Here is an 18,511-nt window from a genome sequence, read left to right on the forward strand (position 1 = left end):
ATAAAAAAGCATGGTTCAGATAGAGAATTTTCCTTTTTCAAACTAGGAAACATTTCGAAATTCTCATGTTCCATAAAGCCACAAGTAAATACCCAATCTTAATTTTTGTTCATTAAAACCTTGTGCAGAGCAACAGGAGTAAATACCTTAAAGGCTAGATTGACCCATTCAAATTCTTATCCACCTGGTACAGTATAGACCTACATTAATAAGGACGTTTAAGTGCAGGCTTTGAGCACAGGCAGAGCAAGAAAACCACCAATCAACTACTCACTAGCATCTGCTCTACTGAAGAAAAAAAGGAAGCCAGCACATGCATTTAAGCTACCCATCTGTTTGGTTTCAACAGTCCTGTGGAAATGAGGTACTGTAAAGGAAAGGGTCAGCCCGCTTCAGCCGCTGCCTCCCTTCAGAGTGATTGTATTCGGCTCTTTGACCAGGGGCAAATTTACACAAGTAGCTCTCTTCAGTGCCAGGGGCATCTATTGCAATGTGTGCTATGAGAAACTGATTTTTTCCTATATTTTATTTACTTTTAAAGTTGGTGATGGCCCAGCAGCTGAAATAATCAGATTTTACAAAACCCATGACCAAGAAAGGATGATGTTACTTACCCAGTAAGGAGTAGTTTCTTACCTGTAACTCCAGTTCTGTAATAGGGGTGTCTGATAGTCATAATCATGTGAATAGTCCCACCCATGTGCATGGACCCCGGGACTATTCACATGATTATGACTATACACAGAGATCCCCTACTACATAAGCCTCTGTTCTTGGCATGTAGAGCTGTTGATTCACATGCTGTGCATAGCCCGCCATCTAGTGTTAGGTCCGGATGTTTGCACTTTATTTTTCTTGGAAGAAGTCTTTTCAGTCATGAGGTAGGTGACTCCTTTTGGTGATAGGCCGCCTGGGCATCGACCCCATTGTTAGATTGTTTGCCGCAGAGGGCGAGAATGGAGTAGTAGTAATGAATAAATTTCCATGTGTATGTATGTAAATTAAATAGACAACTACAGCAGATAGCGATATCTGGGGGAGGTGGGTGCATGTAAATCTACAGCTCTACATGCCAAGAACAGGTTTACTGGGTAACGGACATTATCCATTCGAGGCATGTGAGCTGTAGATCACATGCTGTGCATAGACTATTTAGCAGTATTCTCCCAAAGTGGTGGCTAACCTGTAGCGTAGTCTTAAATAAGTGTCTTATGTACTACTTTACCAACATTGGCTGTTGTCTCGCTAACACATCCAGACAATAGTGTTGAGTGAATGTGTGGTGTAGCCATGTTGCAGCTTTGCAAATGTAAACTATGGGAATGTTTCCCAAAAAAGCTATAGTGGTCCCTAGCTTCCAAGTCGATTGTGCCTTAGGGGGTACAGTTCGGGTTCTCTTTGCTTTTGTATAGCAGGTTAGAATGCACTTAATTCACCTTGCAATACCAGATTTGGAAATAGGATTGCCCTTGTGTGGTAGCGCAAAGGCAAATTTGTTTTACGAAAAGACTGTCCTTTCAATGTAGTACAAGAGTGCTCTTCTAACATCTAAAGTGTGTAAAGCTTGTTCTGCCACTAATTCAGGTTGAGGGAAGAATATGGGTAATCCTACCGACTGATTTATGTGAAATGCAAATACTACCTTAGGTAAAAATGTAGGATTGGTACGAAGAACCATTTTGTGTAGTTGGAAAAATGCTTCTTGTATGGTTAATGCCTGTAATTCACTCTCCTTAATGAAGTGATTGCAATGAGGCAAGAGGTTTTCCAGGAGAGGAACTGTGTTCGCATTTGTGCATTGGCTCAAAAGGTGGGCCCATTAATCGTGAGGAATATGTTAAGATTACACACTAGAGCAGGTGGAAGTTTAGGTGGTATGACTTTAGTCCTTCCATGAAGGCTTTGATCACTGGTACTCTAAACGACAAATGCAGTCTATTTTGTACCTATGCAGCTATTGCCGCTAGGTGTAGTTTGATGGAGGTGTAAGTCAACGCTGACTGTTGAAAGTTAGCAGATGTTTTGTATGGAAGCATACAGGGTTGATAGGATTGTTACCACAATAAACAAATTGCTTCCACTTAGCTGCGTAGCAGGACATTGTAGTAGGTCTTCTAGCCCCCACTAATGCTAGTCATACGTTCTGGTGGAAGGTTCAAGTAACCAAACTCAGATTAAGAGCCAGATCGAGAGGTTCAGCTTTTTGAGATCTGGGGGTCTGATTTCTCCATGGCTGAAAGGAGACTGGAGGTTAAATACAGCTTTTGATTCACTATGCTGTGCATTTCTCCACCCTCTTGTGGTTGGGTCTGGAATTGTAGTCTTTTTTACGTGGCCCAGGTGGGCGTCGACATACCACCATTTGGTGTCAGTGACGTCTACGTGCTTCCTCCGGAAGCTTTCACCTTTGGTCGGATTCTCTCGTTTCGTGTTATTTTTGTTATTCTTACTTTGTAAAATCCTTTAATTTTTTTAATCCCTTTCCTCCAGTCTCATCTTTCTGGCGGAGGAGGGTGGGTTCGCTAATGAAACCAGAAAGTCTTCAAGCTGCAAAACTACACCGACCGGTAAAAAACAAAACAAAAAAAAAACTACGTTTTGCAGCGTGCATAGACTTTGTAGCAGTTTGTCCTTATTGTGGTGGCTGAGTGGAAATGAGCACTGAGTACTTAATGTGTTGTAAGACCTTCTGGCCCACTTGCGCTTTGTTCATTTGGATATCCACACAATAGTGCTCAGTGAACTTGTTCACTGAAGACCATGTTGGTGCTTGGCAAAGGTCTTGGATTGGTGCGAGCTAGAAATGCAATTGTTTCTCCTTTCTTCTTTGAGCGAGCATGAGCTGCTTCTTGTAACAGTTGCCCTGCTTGCTTGTGGCATAGTTATATGGCCTGTGAAATCCATTGTGCAACGGTATTCGTGGTAACTGGCGACCTAAAAAACTGCTGGCGAAGGAGACAGTTGCTTTGTTTTTCTGCACTCCCCATGGCCTTTCTATATAGTGCATCACGGCCCTACTGGCGTCTGTGTGCAGCGCCCTTCTGTGCTTGGTTTTTGGAAAAAACTAGGTATCTGGATTGTTTGGTTGATGTGGAACCGTGACGCCACCTTTGGCATGAAGCGTGGGTCTGTTCGCATTATAATCCTATCACTGTATCTGTAGGTAGTGCTCTTGAAGTGTTAGCGCCGGCAATTCTCTTGCTCTTTCCAGAGATGTGATAACCGATAAGGCATTCTTTAGCGTGAGAATGTGTAGTGTAGCCTTGTGAATCTGTCAAATGGTGCCTTCATCAATTGAATTGGCATGATGTCGAGGTTCCATGCCGGTGTTGGCATTCTGTTTGGAGGTGCGATTCTTTGCTCCTGCCAGAAATATTTACTGCTTGGGAGGTGAAGAAAATGTTCCCAGTTTCTCCTCTGGTGTAAGCCACTCGCTGCAAAGTGTACTCTTAGGGATGTGTAGCTTAGTTTACTTTACAGTAGATGTGTTAAGTATTTTAGTACTGTTGACTCCCTTGTAATCTTCCTTTACAGTTTCTCCCTAATGCACCATTCAGAGAATCTTTTCCATTTAGCTACGTATCATTTCCTTGTGGTAGGTCTTGTTGCCTCCCTGAGCACTGCCATTGTGCTAGCCGGTAGCTTGAGTTGTGCAAAATCTAGGTCCTCAGGAGCCATGCCGCTAGTCTGAGACTCTGGGTGTAGCACCCTTCTGTTCTGCATCGTTAACAGGTCCCTTCGTAATGGGAATCTGTGTGCTGGTGCATGCGCCATCTCTACTATGGGAGAACCATGAATGTCTGGCCAACTGAGGCGCCATTAGTATCAGCGACATGTTGCTGATCCTGCATTTGCTAAGTACCCTGTGTATCAGTGGTATCGGGGGGGGGGGGGGGAAGCGTATGCAAATATCTTTGACCAATTATCCATAGTGATTCCCTTGTGACCAATGGTCTGGTTGTCTGGATGCGAAGTGTCAGCATTTTGCATTTAGGTGTGTTGCAAATCGGTCTATTTGCAGTGCACCCCACTTCCGGAATACTCTATTTCCTGTTGGTTGATCTCCCATTCGTGGGATGCAGACGTCTGCCTGCTGAGTGCTTCCATATTGTCCTTCGCTGGAAGATTTATTACTAGTACCTATCTTTACTGGAATGGCACATGTCCATATTTCCTGTGCTAGCCCTGATAGTGCTACTGATTGTGTCCTCCTGGTTTGTGGATGTAGAACATGGTTGTGGTGTCTGTTTGGATCAACCCCCAGTTTCCGTACAGCTCCTGAAAGGTTTAAGGCTAGGAGCACTGTCTTTAGCTCCAGGTAATGGATGTGCTTGACCCCATCCTGCTGCGACCACAGCCCCCTCACCTTTAGCTTGTTCAAGTGCGTGCCCCATCCCAGTTGGGAGGCGTCCGTTGATGGTCAATGTTGAATGTGGTAGCAGGAATGATGGGACCTCCTCAAGACTCAATCTGGCCATGGAAAGGAGGGGAATGAAATGTCACTACACAGAACAGATTTCTGTTTGTACTGTATAAGAAAAAAGATTTGTATATAGAATCATGTATTGTGTATTCCATGTTTTTTTCTCCTTTGTTTTTTGCTTGAATCATAAAATGTGCATGTTTAAAAAAAAAAAATTTTTTTTTAATTTTCTACTTGTGATAAAATGAGAAGAGACTTCTAAAAAAGAAATGATAATTTAAAGAAAATGAAATAAACCTTATACTTTAAGGAAACGAAATAAATTGTTGTGTATTTGTCAATGTTTCACTTTGAAATAGGGATGTATTTACATTAGAATTGTGTGGCCATGGAGGGAAATCTTCTGTGCACTGTTGAAGTTGGTTCCACCACGCAATTTCCTGATGTACCGAGTGTGACAACCACAAGATCTTCCCAACTCAGTCGCCTGTGACCATTGCTGCGGTAAACATTCCTGGAATGGTCTTGTGAAGTCCAGTATTTTTGACTAGGTGAATGCATGACGCCATCATTCCCATTAGCCTGCTCACCATCCTCACTGTCAGAACTTGCCCCTTGCGTAAATTATGTGTCTCCTTCAGTATAGCCAATGTTCTCTTCCTGCTGGAGAAAACCTTGGCCTGTATGGTGTTGATCTGACCCTATGAATATCTTTATTTGCTCCAGTTCTTTTGATTTTTACCAATGGATTGAGAAACCCAGTTGTGTTAGTATGACGTGCTGGATGTGTAGCTTGCATTGGCTGTACGAACTTGCTTTTACGAGCCATTCGTAGAGGTAGGAGTATACGTGTATTCCTTGCCTTCGTAGATGTGCTGCGACAGCTGCTAGGCATTTTGTAAACACCCTTGATGCGGATTGGAGTCCAAATGCCAGAACTGCCAGTGACTTAGGCTGATCACAAACCTTAGTAGATGCTTGTGGTTGATGGGGATGTTTAAGTACATGTCCTTTAAATCTAAAGTGGCCATATTATTCCCTTTTGTATTTGTGGCATTACCTCTTGTAGGGAAGTCATTTTGAATCGGAGTCCATGAATTTGTTCAAGAACCTTAGATCTTGGATCGTCTTAGTGTTTCGTCCACCTTTGGCACAAGGAAGTTAGTTGAGTAGAACCCTTTGTTCCTCTGGTTGTGCAGCACAATTTCTATTGCTTCCTTGCTGAGCAGTTCATGCGCCTCTAGTCGCAAGAGCGACAGTTCCTTTGCAGAGTGTGCCTTGCTTCTTGGTTTTCTGTTCAAAGGTTGTTTTTCTAACTCTATACAGTATCTGTATTGTATGTTTAGTAGTATCCATTTGTCCGATGTAACCTTCCTCCATTGCTGGATGAAGTCCTTTATTCTCCCCCTGTTGGTGTCGAGTATTCGAGGTACTGTTTGTCGTCGAACGTCCTGCTGTAGATTTCCTTTAGGTCTCCCCCCCCCCCCCACCCTGAGGTGTTGCTAGGGTGGGGGTCTGTTTCCTGGCAAAGTCACTTGGAGGGCTGTTGGCCTCCCCTTCCTGTGTGTCCTTGTCAGTTTCGCCACCATCGAAAGGGCTGTCCCCAGGGCTGGTACTGCCAGTTCTGCTGCGGTCGCTGCTTGTTCCCTTGGTAGCTCTGCTGGACGTCTGGTGCAATGCACACCACCTGGCCTTCTTGTGGGTGTGCCCCTTCTCATCCCTCTGAACTGCAACGCTCCCCTGGACTTTGCGGTCTCGTTGTCCTTCTTAAGCAGTGTCAACTTGTCGTCAAATGGTGTGCCGAACAGTTGCTCTCAGTTAAACAGTTTATTCAGGATGTTGCTTTGCACCTCTGGCTTGAATCCCGAAATTGAGTTATGCGCGTCTCCTCTCGGTCACTCCTATCATTAGTCTGCTCGATGTTTCTGCAGCATCCAATGCCGATTTTAGGCATGTGTTCGCCATGCTTTTGCCTTCTACCAGGTGAGCTGCTCTTTGTTGGTACTGGTCTTGTAGATGCTTTAGGAGCTGCCCAGTGTTGGTATGCATGCCTGTTGATCCGCGGGTTGGAGTTTGTGATGCGCCAATGGATTACTGCATTTCTCTCCACCTTTCTCCCTGTAAGGTGGATCATCCTACTCCTTGTCTGGAGGTGGTCTGGCATTAGTGGGCACATTGGCCCTTTTCCTAGCCGTTGCTGCAATTATGGAGTTGGCTGGTACGGACTCTTGGATGTATGCAGGGGTCGTTTGAAGAAGGTTTTTACTTCTCCGTTCTAGGAGTCACAGCCTTTCATGCTGCTGGTTCCTTAAAGGCCTCTCTTCCTTGATCCAGCACACTTGGGAGCATGGGCAGGAATTGGCTCCTAGTTTGTTGAGGCAGTTGAGTCCAGGAGACAACATGCCTCGGGCTTCTCTTCCATTTTCACTCCATACGTCTGTGCAGCCTTTTGGACGACCATGTTGTAGATCCTTACGTTGTCTGGGGAGAGGGCCTTGACGGGTAAGTATCTACCCCTTCTTCCGGCAATTCAGCATAGAGATCTTGCCATTCTAGGTCTGGTGCCTCTAAGGACGTAGAGTCCCGGTAGGATTGCAGATCTTAGTCGCCTTATCCCTTGAAATAGTGTTCGTCCCCCTGTTCGACTGGTTCGGCGTTTGGAGGTTTGGCGTCCTCCTCGTCTTTCGACTTAGAGCGCAGGTTTCGGCAGGATGGTGTATTTGCTCATCTTCTCGTCAAAGTACTTTTTCCGCTGCTGGATGCTTCCCATTTCGGCCTAGAGCCTACTCTTACTCTCCATCTCGGCGGCATGTTCGGCATTGAGGGTTGGAGCGCCTCTTCAGGGCCGTTAACGTCGACCTTTCCTTTCTTGGCGCAGAGGTGTTAGAGGGCAACCTGCGACAATCTTGGTTTTTCGAGGGCTTTTGCCGATTCAGAGTCCTTTTCAAAGGATCAGCTCGGCTGACTGTCCTTGGTAGCTGTTGCCTTTATCGAGTGTTTTGGCGTGGACTTCGCTTCACTTCAACGAGCGTCACTTGGGGCTTTAGCTTCACCCTTTCGAGTTTCGCTCGTGTTTAGTGGTGGACTACTCCCTTACCTCCTTTGCAGTTTTCTTATGGACCTAGACAACCGTGCAGTGCTAGTCTTTCGGCTAGGTTGTCTTCCTCTCCCCTGGATAGGCCCAAGTCTCGGAGCAATGTATGTGGCCCCTGTATGTTGTGGTTCACCCTTCTCTGCCTCTCACTGAGGATCTTGAGTGTAAACGCAGAGCACGAGTTGCAGTCTTTGGTGCTGTGGTCGAGCGGCAGGCAGGAGGTTGCAGACTAGTTGCTGGTCCTTCTGTGCGTATTTGTGGTGGCAATTGGTGCAAAACTTGAACAGTGTTTTGTCCATCCCAGCGCTCAGGGAGCCCCCTGTAAGTGCATTCTCCGTAGAAAGTGGAGACCTTGATCGTAAACCATCTCCCTTCTGGTTACCTGACCTGTAGTCAGGTGTAGCTGAAAACTTGATTTGTCGATTTTCTAAAATTTTTGGGGATTCCTCTTCCAAAAACTCTGGAACTAGTCTGCAACAATCCAGACCAAACGGCGGAAAAAAAGAATCTGAAGATGGCGACCAAAGGTGGGAGCTCCGTAGGAAGCATGTCGACGTCACGAAGGACACCAAATGTTAGTATGTCGAAACCCACCTGGGCCACACAATTTATTTTAATTTTTTTTAAAGAAAGGAGACTACAATTCCAGACCCAACGACAAGATGACGGAATAATGCACAGCATAGTGAATCTGGAAAGATTCACGCTGCAAAACCAGATTTGGCTCTAACAGGGTGTGAACCAGCGGTGACATGCCCATTTAGGAGCTACTAGGAGTAGTGAGAGATGTTTGCCTAAACTTGTGAACCACTAATGGAATGAGTGAGAAGCAGAAAGTGTAGGCAAATATTCCTGACCAGTTCATCCATAGTGAATTGCGGCGTGGGTACCTGGAGGCGAAGCTTTGGCATTTAGCGCTTTGGTATGTGGCAAACCGGTCTGTGTGAGGGACTGCCCAACTTCGAAAGTATGGGAGGAGTTCCCATTAGTGTATTTGCTGCCTCTGCCTACTGAGGTATTTGCTGCCTCTGCCTACTGAGGTATTCGCTGCCTCTGCCTACTGAGGATATCTGCAATCTAGTTTACTCCTGGGAGGTGTTCTGCTAGCAGATAAAGTTTGTGGTGAATGACCAACCTCCAGATGTCTTGGGATAAGTGGGAACGTTGGTGTACCCCCCCCCCCCTGTTTTTGTATATAATACATAGCTGTTCTCTGTAAGAATGAAAACAGCGTTGCCCTCTAGGCGAGTCTGAAATGTCGAGGGCTAGAAAGATTGCAAGCAGCTCTAGATGATTGATGGAGCAACTTCTGTGGTTGACCCCACAGGCCTTGCACTGTGTGCTGTTGTAGATTAGCTCCCCAGCCAGTGATGAACACGTCCGCTGTCAGTACTATCAGTGGAACCAGGTCTATGAACAGCTGTCCTTTTGACAAATGCACAAGTTACTTACCTTCCGTAAAGATATATCTGTAAGAAACAGTAGTTTGTGTTAGATTCCTTACCTTAGAATATTCCCAGGCGTCAGACTAGATCCGGAAAGTTTGTCAGACGTATCCCTGCGCGTTGGTAGGCGCCTGCGCCTCTGTCAGCGGAGTCGTGATCGCCGGGATGACGGAGTACTTCGACGCCGCCCTCGTGCGGACGTCAGTTCTGTACATAGCTTGCCCCGCCAGTAACACAGAGCCAGGATAGAAACAGACACTGGTGCCATGAATCTAGGGGCCTTAAAGTGATGTCCTTAACCCTAGATATCGGTTCACAGAACGGGGAGGATGGGTGGGGCAGTAAGTAATCAAACACTAACTACTGTTTCTTACAGATATATCATTACCGAAAGTAAGTAACTTGTTTCTCTCAGATGCACAGGTTAGTGTAAGATTCCTTACCTTAGAATAGAAACCCCAGCAATACCAACCCCGGTGGTGGGTCTGCGAACCAAGATCACACCAGAAAGTCCTGGAGAACAGAATGGCCGAAAAAGCCATCTCTCCAGACTTGGCTGTCCAGGCAGTAATGTCTAGCAAGGTGTGCAGCGAGGCCCCCGTAGCTGCCTGAGAGATGTCCTGCAAGGGAACTCCACGACCCAGGGCAGTAGTAGCCGCCATGGCCCGAGTGGAATGGGCGTACAGCCCAAAAGGAGGCTCCTTTTTCGCCAAAGAGTAGCAAACCTTAATGCACAAGACGACCCACCGAGAGATGGTCCGCTTGTGCACCGCCCATCCCTTCTTTGCGCCCATGTAACAAACGAAGAGCTAGTCATCCACTCTGAACTGGCGTGTGCGATCTAGATAGACGGATAGGGCATGTTCTGGCTCCAGACGGTGGAGCCTCCTCCTTCAAGGGATGCGGATAGAAGGTGGGCAAGGTGATGGACTGCCCGATATGAAAGGCACCTTGGGCAGAAAAGGAGTCTTTAGAACAACCTTGTCCGGATGGACAGAGAGGAAAGGAGGTTTATAAGATAGAGCCTGGAGCTCACTCACTCCCCAGGCAGAGGTGATGGCAACCAGGAATGCAGTCTTAAGAGTCAGAAGACAAAGAGGGCAATTGTGAAGTGGCTCAAAAGGAAAGCACATCAAATAGGTTTGAACCAGACTCAAGTCCCACTGAGGCATCACGAAAGGAACAGGAGGAAACGTGTGATGCCTTTCAAGAACCTATTTACAACAGGGGACTTTAAAAGAGAGGGCTGATCAGGAAGCCTTAAGAAGGCTGAAATGGAGGAGAGATAGCCCTTGATAGTGCCAAGAGCAGAGCCCTGCTGGGAAAGAGAAAGATGAAAGGAGAACCTCAGAAAGGGGGGCAGAGTGGATCCACAGCCTTTGCTGTGCACCATGCCACAAATTTGTTCCACATTCAGGCATATACAGTTTTCATGGAGGGAAGCCTGGCTGCCAGAATCTCATCACAAACTTCAGGAGGCAAGTCAAATGGCCTAGACAGCCGCCGCTCAATCGCCACACAAGTAGGTGGAGACTGGACAGGGTCGGTTGGAGGACAGTCCCATGCTGCTGCGACAGAAGGTCCTCCTGCTTCTGAAGAGGCAGACTAATCGGGAGATCGACTGACATGCCGAGTAGCTCGGGATACCAGCATCTTCGTGCCCAGTCTGGAGCCACAAGGATGACTTTGGCCTGGTCTCGCCTGATCTTCAGCACTCTGGGCAGAAGTGGTATAGGCAGAAAGGCATACAAAAGAACGCAGCTCCATTCGTGATGAAATGCGTCGCAGAGCGTGTGCCGCCTTGGAAATTCCAACGCCCATAACTGACATTGCGTGTTCTTCTGTGGCGAATAGATCTAACCAAGGCTCTCCCCACTGCTGAAAGACCTTGCGCCACGTCAGTTCAGACGCCATTCGTGATCCATCATGCACCGGCGGCTAAGTTCATCCGCCCTGGCGTTCAGGGAACCTGTCAGGTGTTGAACCACCAGGTTGACGCCCTGGTGTTCCAGCCATTGCCAGAGGCGCAGCGCCTCCTGACAAATGGTCCACGACCCCGCCCGGTTTGTTGCAGTACCTCATGGCGGTGGTGTTGTCCGTGAACACCTGCACTACACTCCCCCAGACAGAGGAGAGGAATGCCTTCAGTACAAGACGGATCGCCAGCAGCTCCAGAAGGTTGATATGGAGCCGGGACTCCGCCGGAGACCAGAGGCCTCTGATCTCCCTCTCCCATGTGGCCCCCCCCCCCCCATCCCAGGAGGGACGCATCTGTCACCACTACATGCTCCAGTTAGGGTAGGGAGAGATCTGCAGCTGACCAATTGCGGTTCGTGAGTCACCACTGCAACTGACTCGCAGTGCCCTCTGAGATCAGGACGTGGTCTGACAGATTGCCCTGATGCTGTGCCCACTGAAACCTCAGGTCCCACTACACAGCCCGCAACTGCCACCTGGCGTGATGCACCAGAAGGATGCAGGAGGCCATCAGCCCCAGGAGCCGTAGTGTCAATCGGACCGAAATTCGGGATAAAGGCTGAAAGATCGGAGCCTGAATATCCCGAACCCGCTGTTCGGGGGGATAAACAAGAAACTGCACCGAGTCGAACCGCTCCGATGAAAAGGAGCTTCTGAGAGGGGCCCAGGTGTGACTTCGGCAAGTTGATGGAGAACCCCAGCGAGTGCAGGAGGTCTGCCGTAGTCTGGAGGTGGGAGACGACAGTCTGGGGCAAGCCCGCCTTCAACAACCAATAGTCGAGATGGGGAAAGACTGAAATCCCTGATCTGGGAAAGACTGAAATCCCCGATCTGCGCAGATGAGCTGCGACCACCGCCATCACTTTTGTGAACACCTTAGGGGCGCTGGTAAGGCCGAAGGGGAGAACACTAAACTGAAAGTGCTTGTGGCCTACTGTGAACCAGAGGTAGCGCTGGTGGGCCAGCAGGACAGGGATGTGGATAACAGTTTCTTCACAAACTGATCATACCTTTTAGATTCCAGATCCGGTGGAGCGGTCAGGAATGCGGTCTGGACGTAGAGGCCTGAATTACCAGGCTCTCGGGTTGGGTGGACAGAAAGCAGGGTCACCCGGAGCTGGGCGGTGGCGTCGGGCCACGTTCCAATCCACAGGGAGGCCTGAGGAGGGCTTGGACCAGGTGCCCATCAGAACGTCGGAGGGGGCTTGGTTAAACGGCAGTAGAGGCTCCGAGGAGCTTGCCTAGGTTTAAGCACCTCAGGGTGGAGGTTAGTCCTCACGGCCATAAAAGGGAGCTCAAGAGCCAAGGCCTTGGCCGCCCTGTTCAACACCATGCTGTAAGCAGCTCCCTCCGAAGCCACGGAGGAGACAAATCCAGTGTCGGGCGAAGTGTCAAGATCACTGGCCTCCCCCAGCTCATCTGCCCAGTCCTGGCTCAACTGGCACTGCTGTGCTAGAGGGTCTTCAGACCCCTCCTAGTAATACATCTCCTGATAAACAGGCAAAAATGATGGAGCCGGGACGTAGGTGAAGGCTGTAGGAGAGTAGGGTCTGCAATCCTATGATCACCCAGATTTTTTGCTTTTGTTTCACTGGTTTACGACTTTCTCTGGCTGTGGGCCTGCTAATCAGACCCACAGCCTGGCTGTTCTCTTTCTAAATTACGATATGTACCCTAGGTGCATTTACCAATTGGTACTGGGCCACCTTATCAGACCCCGTAACGCAGGGCATAGGTGTACCCAGGGCCGCCAGGGGCTGAAGCATGTATTATGCCACCCCTGGCTGGCCTCCTAAATTTGACACAACTGGCTGCACGACAGCTGGGGCGAAGACGTGTAACCACCCTTCGCTTTAGGTATAGTAGCTCTATATCTAACCATACAATGGACACCCGAGTTCCTATCAGTCACTCCTATGGCAGGCCTTAACGATCCTGAAGGCAGAGTGCGTGGGCTCGTGTGAGCTAGGTTCAGGCCCGAGCCGAGCCCGGTTGCAGCTTGCGGAATCAAGACCCAATAGCTGTTCCATGATAACGCGTACCATATCGGTAACTCCGGTGTCGCGTTATCAAGGCATGTCGAGTAAGGTGTCATACGAATCGGGGTGCTGCCCTCTCACCAATGCTGGCGACGAGGTTAGCATTCCACCCTTCTAGAGGGACACGACATGTACGTAACTGTGAACCCCGGTTAAAGTTAACTAAAGCCTCAGCTCCACAAAATGGATGCTGCCACCACAGACACGAGTCTGACCTTCTGCTGCTGGGAGTCCTTCCAGCGAGGAGCGCTTGGACAAAGGGTTTCCTGTCGAGGGCGGTGTTCGCACCGTCCCAGACAGGGTTTGTGTATTCTGGGTAGGTAGGGCTTTGGCGAGAAGGTGACTGCGGAGTGGCACCCCGGTGCTCACTACGCATCTGCCGGTTAGAACCAGTTCCAGGGGCGACAGCCCTGGCCTGGGGAAAGTCCGGCAGGAGAGAGGGGTGTAACTACCCCCCTTCCTGGTCCCACCCTTAGGGCAGGACCTAGTCATGTACCCACCCCTTTCTTTAGAATAAAGACCGGAGCGGGGACCCTTCCAAATCAGATCTTTGAATCAAGAATACTTTCTACGAAAGGACTTCAAGACTCTTCTCAAGATTTCTCCCTTGTGACTAAGGAGTAGTCACCCTGCATCAGCGGGCACCAACTAAGAACTCTGCGGTTTGCTGTAAGTCCTTCCTCAAGGAATCCGACGGCCCAGCTCGACGAGAACCGGCTTCCCTGGCACCTCTGACCTCTACCCACGTCATCAGCTCAGCTGTGATCTGTGGGTGCGACGAGACCTCGAGGGACCGGCCATCATCAGAACCTGCACGCTCTTAAAACCAGCACGACCATCGAGGTAACTCTCTGGTGAGTGCTCTGGGGTCCGAGAAGCCCCGACCCTGAGCCGCTCCAGCACTGAAGTGCAGTCTCCCAGCATCTCCACGATCTGCGTGGGGCCCTTCTGCTCGCTGCTCAGCACGTTGTCTGGTCACTAGCCGCTGGCTTGTGCCCTTCTGTGACGACATCCGAGAATCATCACTGCTGGTCTGGTTGCTCCAGACTGGCCCTTGCTTCCATCTTTGCGAGAAGCACCCCGGACCCTCCTGGTCCACTCAAGACGCCATCTTAGGCCCACCACGTGGCCCTGAGATCTGCCAAGGCTTGTTGCCCCATCCTGGGCCCAGCGACGCCGACAGCATCATCCTTCGTGGGACAGCTCGCACCTCCACCGTGGTCGCCGACAACGCCTCCTGGTCCGTGAGACTGCAGAGCCTAGCGTCGCCCACTCACCTGGTCGAGGTGACGGCCAACCGGTGCCTTCCTGGTACCCTCTGACTACTGGCTAGTAGTACGAACTTGGTCCCCTCTGCTTTCAGGTTTCATCAATCTCCGATCCAGGCTTGGATCTCTACGAACTATTCAGCACTGGTCGCCGGCCAGCAACTCCTTTTCTTCCGGCTCCTGGCTCGTCAGCGAAGACCCCGACGCCTGTAAGACTTGTGCAGCCGCAGCCCTCGTGGCTAGGTAACTCGGCATTTCGGTGCCTGCATAGCCTCCTTACTCTAGGGTCCTGAGTCCCTCGCTTCCGACTTGCCTTATCGGGTCCGCCCGAGACCTTAATCTTTCCGTGTCCTCGGACACTTGTTTTAATTGTGCACTTGAAGTATTTGCTAAAGAGATTTGGTTTGTGCTTAGTACCCTGTCCTCAAAGAGTACAGGGCTGTTGTGATTCTTAATAAATATACTGTTTATTTTCATAACACTTGTGTGGTGTCCTTTCACTGGGTGTTCAAGGGGTACATGTGTGGTAAACAGCTGGCTTAACGCGCCCTCTCGAGTCTTTAGCCTTAGACTGCTCGTATCCACGCTACTAGGATAGCTGGTCTATAGGTTGACTTACAACCAAACACCATAAGGGTCGTTGGAACGATACATAGCGGTCGCTAGAATAGCGAATGTTGCATATCGGGCCAACTTCTCACAAAGGCCTCACCCATTGAACGCCGGCCGCGGACTGAAACTGGGGTCTACGTTGTCCGAAGACTGCCCCGGGAGCGACACCCTTGGGGTCTGCGCCAGCAGAGGAGTCGTGAGGTCGACTGGCGACAGCCCGGATCCAGGCCTGGATCCTGCAGGGTCAGGACCGGAGTAGACTACTGCACTGGGGCCGAAGCACTCTACTGCACCGGAGCCGCCGGCCTGCTAGGGCTCCCAGTTGGACCCACGGGCCCGAAGGCGCCTTGGCAGGTTCCGAAAGAGAGAAGTGTGACCTCATGGCTGCGAGGAAAGCACTTATCTCCTCCATCGTCGTGTGCAGCCCAGGGACCGGCGGGTGTGGAGCTGGACGCAGGGCCTGCGGCTCAGATTGAGCCGCATGGGCATTGTTGCCGCATCGCACGAGTGTCCGGGGAAGTCGGACAAGAGATGACGTCTTAGACTTCTTTTTCAAATGCCTTGACTTACCTGAGGACTTGGAGCACGACTAGTGGTGGCGATTCGTCGAGCGGCGATGACTGCGGAGCAGACTGCTGGATCTAGAGCAGCTTACGGGACCGCTCTAGTCTAGCCTTCGAAGTCAAGGCCCGGCAGTCGGGGAATGACTTGTCATCATGGTCGGCCCGAGGCAATAAGGGAACTGACGGTGGGGGTCTGGCACAGACAGGCAGGGACAGTCCTCTCGACTTAAAATCAGGCATCTGGAGTACTGCACTTCCCAGATCTGAGCTTGCTGGCGTGGAAAAAAGCACTCACGCCAGCGCGCGAGGGGGCGTTTAAGTACTCAGACGTCATCCCGGCGATCACGACGCCGAACGCAGAGACGCAGACACCTACAGACGCACAGGGGTACTGCTGACGAAAACTTTCCAGATCCAGTCTGACGCCTGGGGATATTCTAAGGTAAGGAATCTAACCCTTTGTTCATAATAAGAGGACAAAGTTCCTATACCAGGGTACAAAAGTTACCCACGTATCGGAGTGCAAATAGTCACCCATACATTAAAACCAGGGAAGAATGGGGGAAAGTAATCCTACATAAAAAGTACCCTAATGGGAGAGTTAAAAGTTGTTTTTTTTTCATTCATGGCAAGCGTTTGGACAGGGGTAGGTGTACTAGAGGCTACACCCGCATTACTTACCCGACTTTTCACGGGCGTCCATCCCCATGACCACTGGAGGAACGCTCCAATTAATATTTGGTATCATCAAGGAGCAGCTTCTATGTAACAGCTACAACCACATAGCGGGGGACACAGGTTCCCTGATCCGCCCTGGATGAGATAAGAGGGTTCTCATTTTAACTTTCATGTATTTTATTCACGTGCACTTCACTTTGTTTTTGGTCCCGACGAAGCGCTAATGACCTACGGGCGATAGAGGCGCGAAACATGTTGACCTCGACTAGTGACACCCAGGCATAGTGGGCCTTGTGGGGTCAGTCATTTTTAAGCAGTACTTTTAACTGCCAAGGGTTTGAGACAATCTTGTCGCTGCTTTCATACCCTTGATTTTATTACACCATCCTGTTCGCACGTAATTGATTTACCCTCCCATACCCTTCCCCACACACCCGCATGCAACATCCGGCTAATCCCCTAAAAGATCTCCAACAAAGTGACCCTTCGGGGACCCGTAGGGAATTGCAGCGCCGCCCTACGAGGAGCAAAATTGCCAGATGATGAAGCATGACATCCTCCGGGGTGTGTGAGGGCAGGAGAGGGTGTATAATGTCTTTCCCTCTCCCATTAGGGTACTTTTTACCTAGGATTACTTTCCCCCATTCTTACCTGGTTTTAATGTATGGGTGACTATTTGCACTCCGATACGTGGGTAACTTTTGTACCCTGGTATAGGAACTTTGTCCTCTTATTGTGAACAGATTTGTTTTAGGAGCATGGACACTGGACCTTTGTTGGCTCCTTGGTCCCCCCCCTCTCTTGTTTAAAAGGAATCTAACCCTAACCTATTTTTCAGATTTTGTGCGTTCCTCCACTGAAGAGAGGAAAGAGTACAGCCGCTTACTAACACAAGATCGGTCAATAGACCCTGTGACTGGTTCCACTGACTGGCTAAGCGTACTTTAAGTGGATGCATGTGTAGCCTGGCATGGGGACGATGATGCAAGATGCAATCATTCTCAGCAGCTGCATATAAACCAGAGTTGAAATCGAAACATTTGGTTTAAACTAGAGAACTAAAGCCTGAATACTTCAAATTCTGGCTGCGTTGGGGTAGGCCAGAGCATTTTGAGTATCTAGAGTGGCTCCTAGGTAGTCCTGAGTATTGGTTGGAGATGTGATTGTCACATTGATTGTGAACCCTAGTTGATGTAGTAAATTAATCGTTTTGAAAGCGTGCTGAAGAAATAGCTGATTTGTGCTGGCTTTGATGAGCCAGTCGTCCAAGTATGGGAAGACATGGATGCTTGTCCTAGGTGAGCAGCTACTACTGCCAGACAGCAGGGGGCAGTGGTGACTCCGAATGAGAGTACCTTGAACTCGAAGTGTTGACCTGCTACCACAAACCTGAGGAATTTGTGATTAGCGGGGTTGGATTGGTATATGAAAATAAATGTCTTAAATCTAAAGAAAGTCTCACTTCTGAAGCAGAGGAAGTAATTGAAGTGTTACCATGTGGAAATGATCTGACAATATAAAGATGGAGTACTCAGAGATTGGTCTGACAGAACCATCTTTTTTGGGTATTCTGAAGTAAAAGGAGTACACACCAGACCTGTGGTGTTGGGGTGGTACAGGTTCAGTAGCCCCTTTTAGAAGAGTTGAGGATGTGTAGGTGATCTGGTGAAAGTTTGAGACTTTGGTGGAATGTTTGGAGGAGTGTTGATGAACTCCAGGCAGTAACTAGAACGGATAGTTTGTAGTACCCAATTGTCTGTTATTGACTGCCAGATTGGTAGGAAATCTGAAAGTCTTCCAGACAGTGGTCGGGGGGTAGTGGAGCCAAGTCACTGCTTTGTATTGGCGGGTGCGGCGCGTGTGATGAACCCCTACCTTTGCCGCTGTTACCACTGTAACCTCATATGAAGTAACCGCTAGATGGAAAGGGTTGGTTATTGCCCTTATAGGTGGAGGTATTTTTAGAATCTCTGCGGTAAAAAGAGGGCTGAAAGGAGCCATGGCTTTGTGTAGGCTGAAGGGCCCCCATGGATTTGGCCACTTTAGTGCCCATTTTTTCTAGTGATGAATCTACCACTGGGTCAAATAGATGTCCCTTATCAAATGGTGTATTTAATATGGAGGTTTGAACATCAGTTTGAACTCTTATGCGAAGCCAGGCATGCCTCCTTAAGAGGACCCTTTGAGCATGGGTAGTGTGTGATGAGTTCTGGTTGGTACTGAGGTTTTCAAAGAGGAAATTCTTTATGTAGCTGAATGTCAAGGTAGTTGGCGGCTCTACCCAGTAGTTCAACGTAGTCTACACTGTTATCTGGTGGAGAGGGCTTGTTAGGGTACAAGTTGGGATCATTGCCTGTGGGCGAATTGGTGTTGTAATCTTCCCATGGGTCTTGTAGTGGCTGATCATCCCCC

The 18,511-nt window shown here is 49.1% G+C and overlaps 1 protein-coding gene across 1 annotated transcript in view; it reads right to left on the reverse strand.

Annotated features, from left to right (window-relative positions):
• PPP1CC (protein phosphatase 1 catalytic subunit gamma) overlaps positions 1-18,511 on the reverse strand; it is a 275,755-nt gene that overhangs the window by 76,575 nt on the left and 180,669 nt on the right. The window lies entirely within an intron of this gene.

Source organism: Lissotriton vulgaris, chromosome 11 (genome assembly GCF_964263255.1).
Source record: "Lissotriton vulgaris chromosome 11, aLisVul1.2, whole genome shotgun sequence".
NCBI lineage: Eukaryota > Metazoa > Chordata > Amphibia > Caudata > Salamandridae > Lissotriton > Lissotriton vulgaris.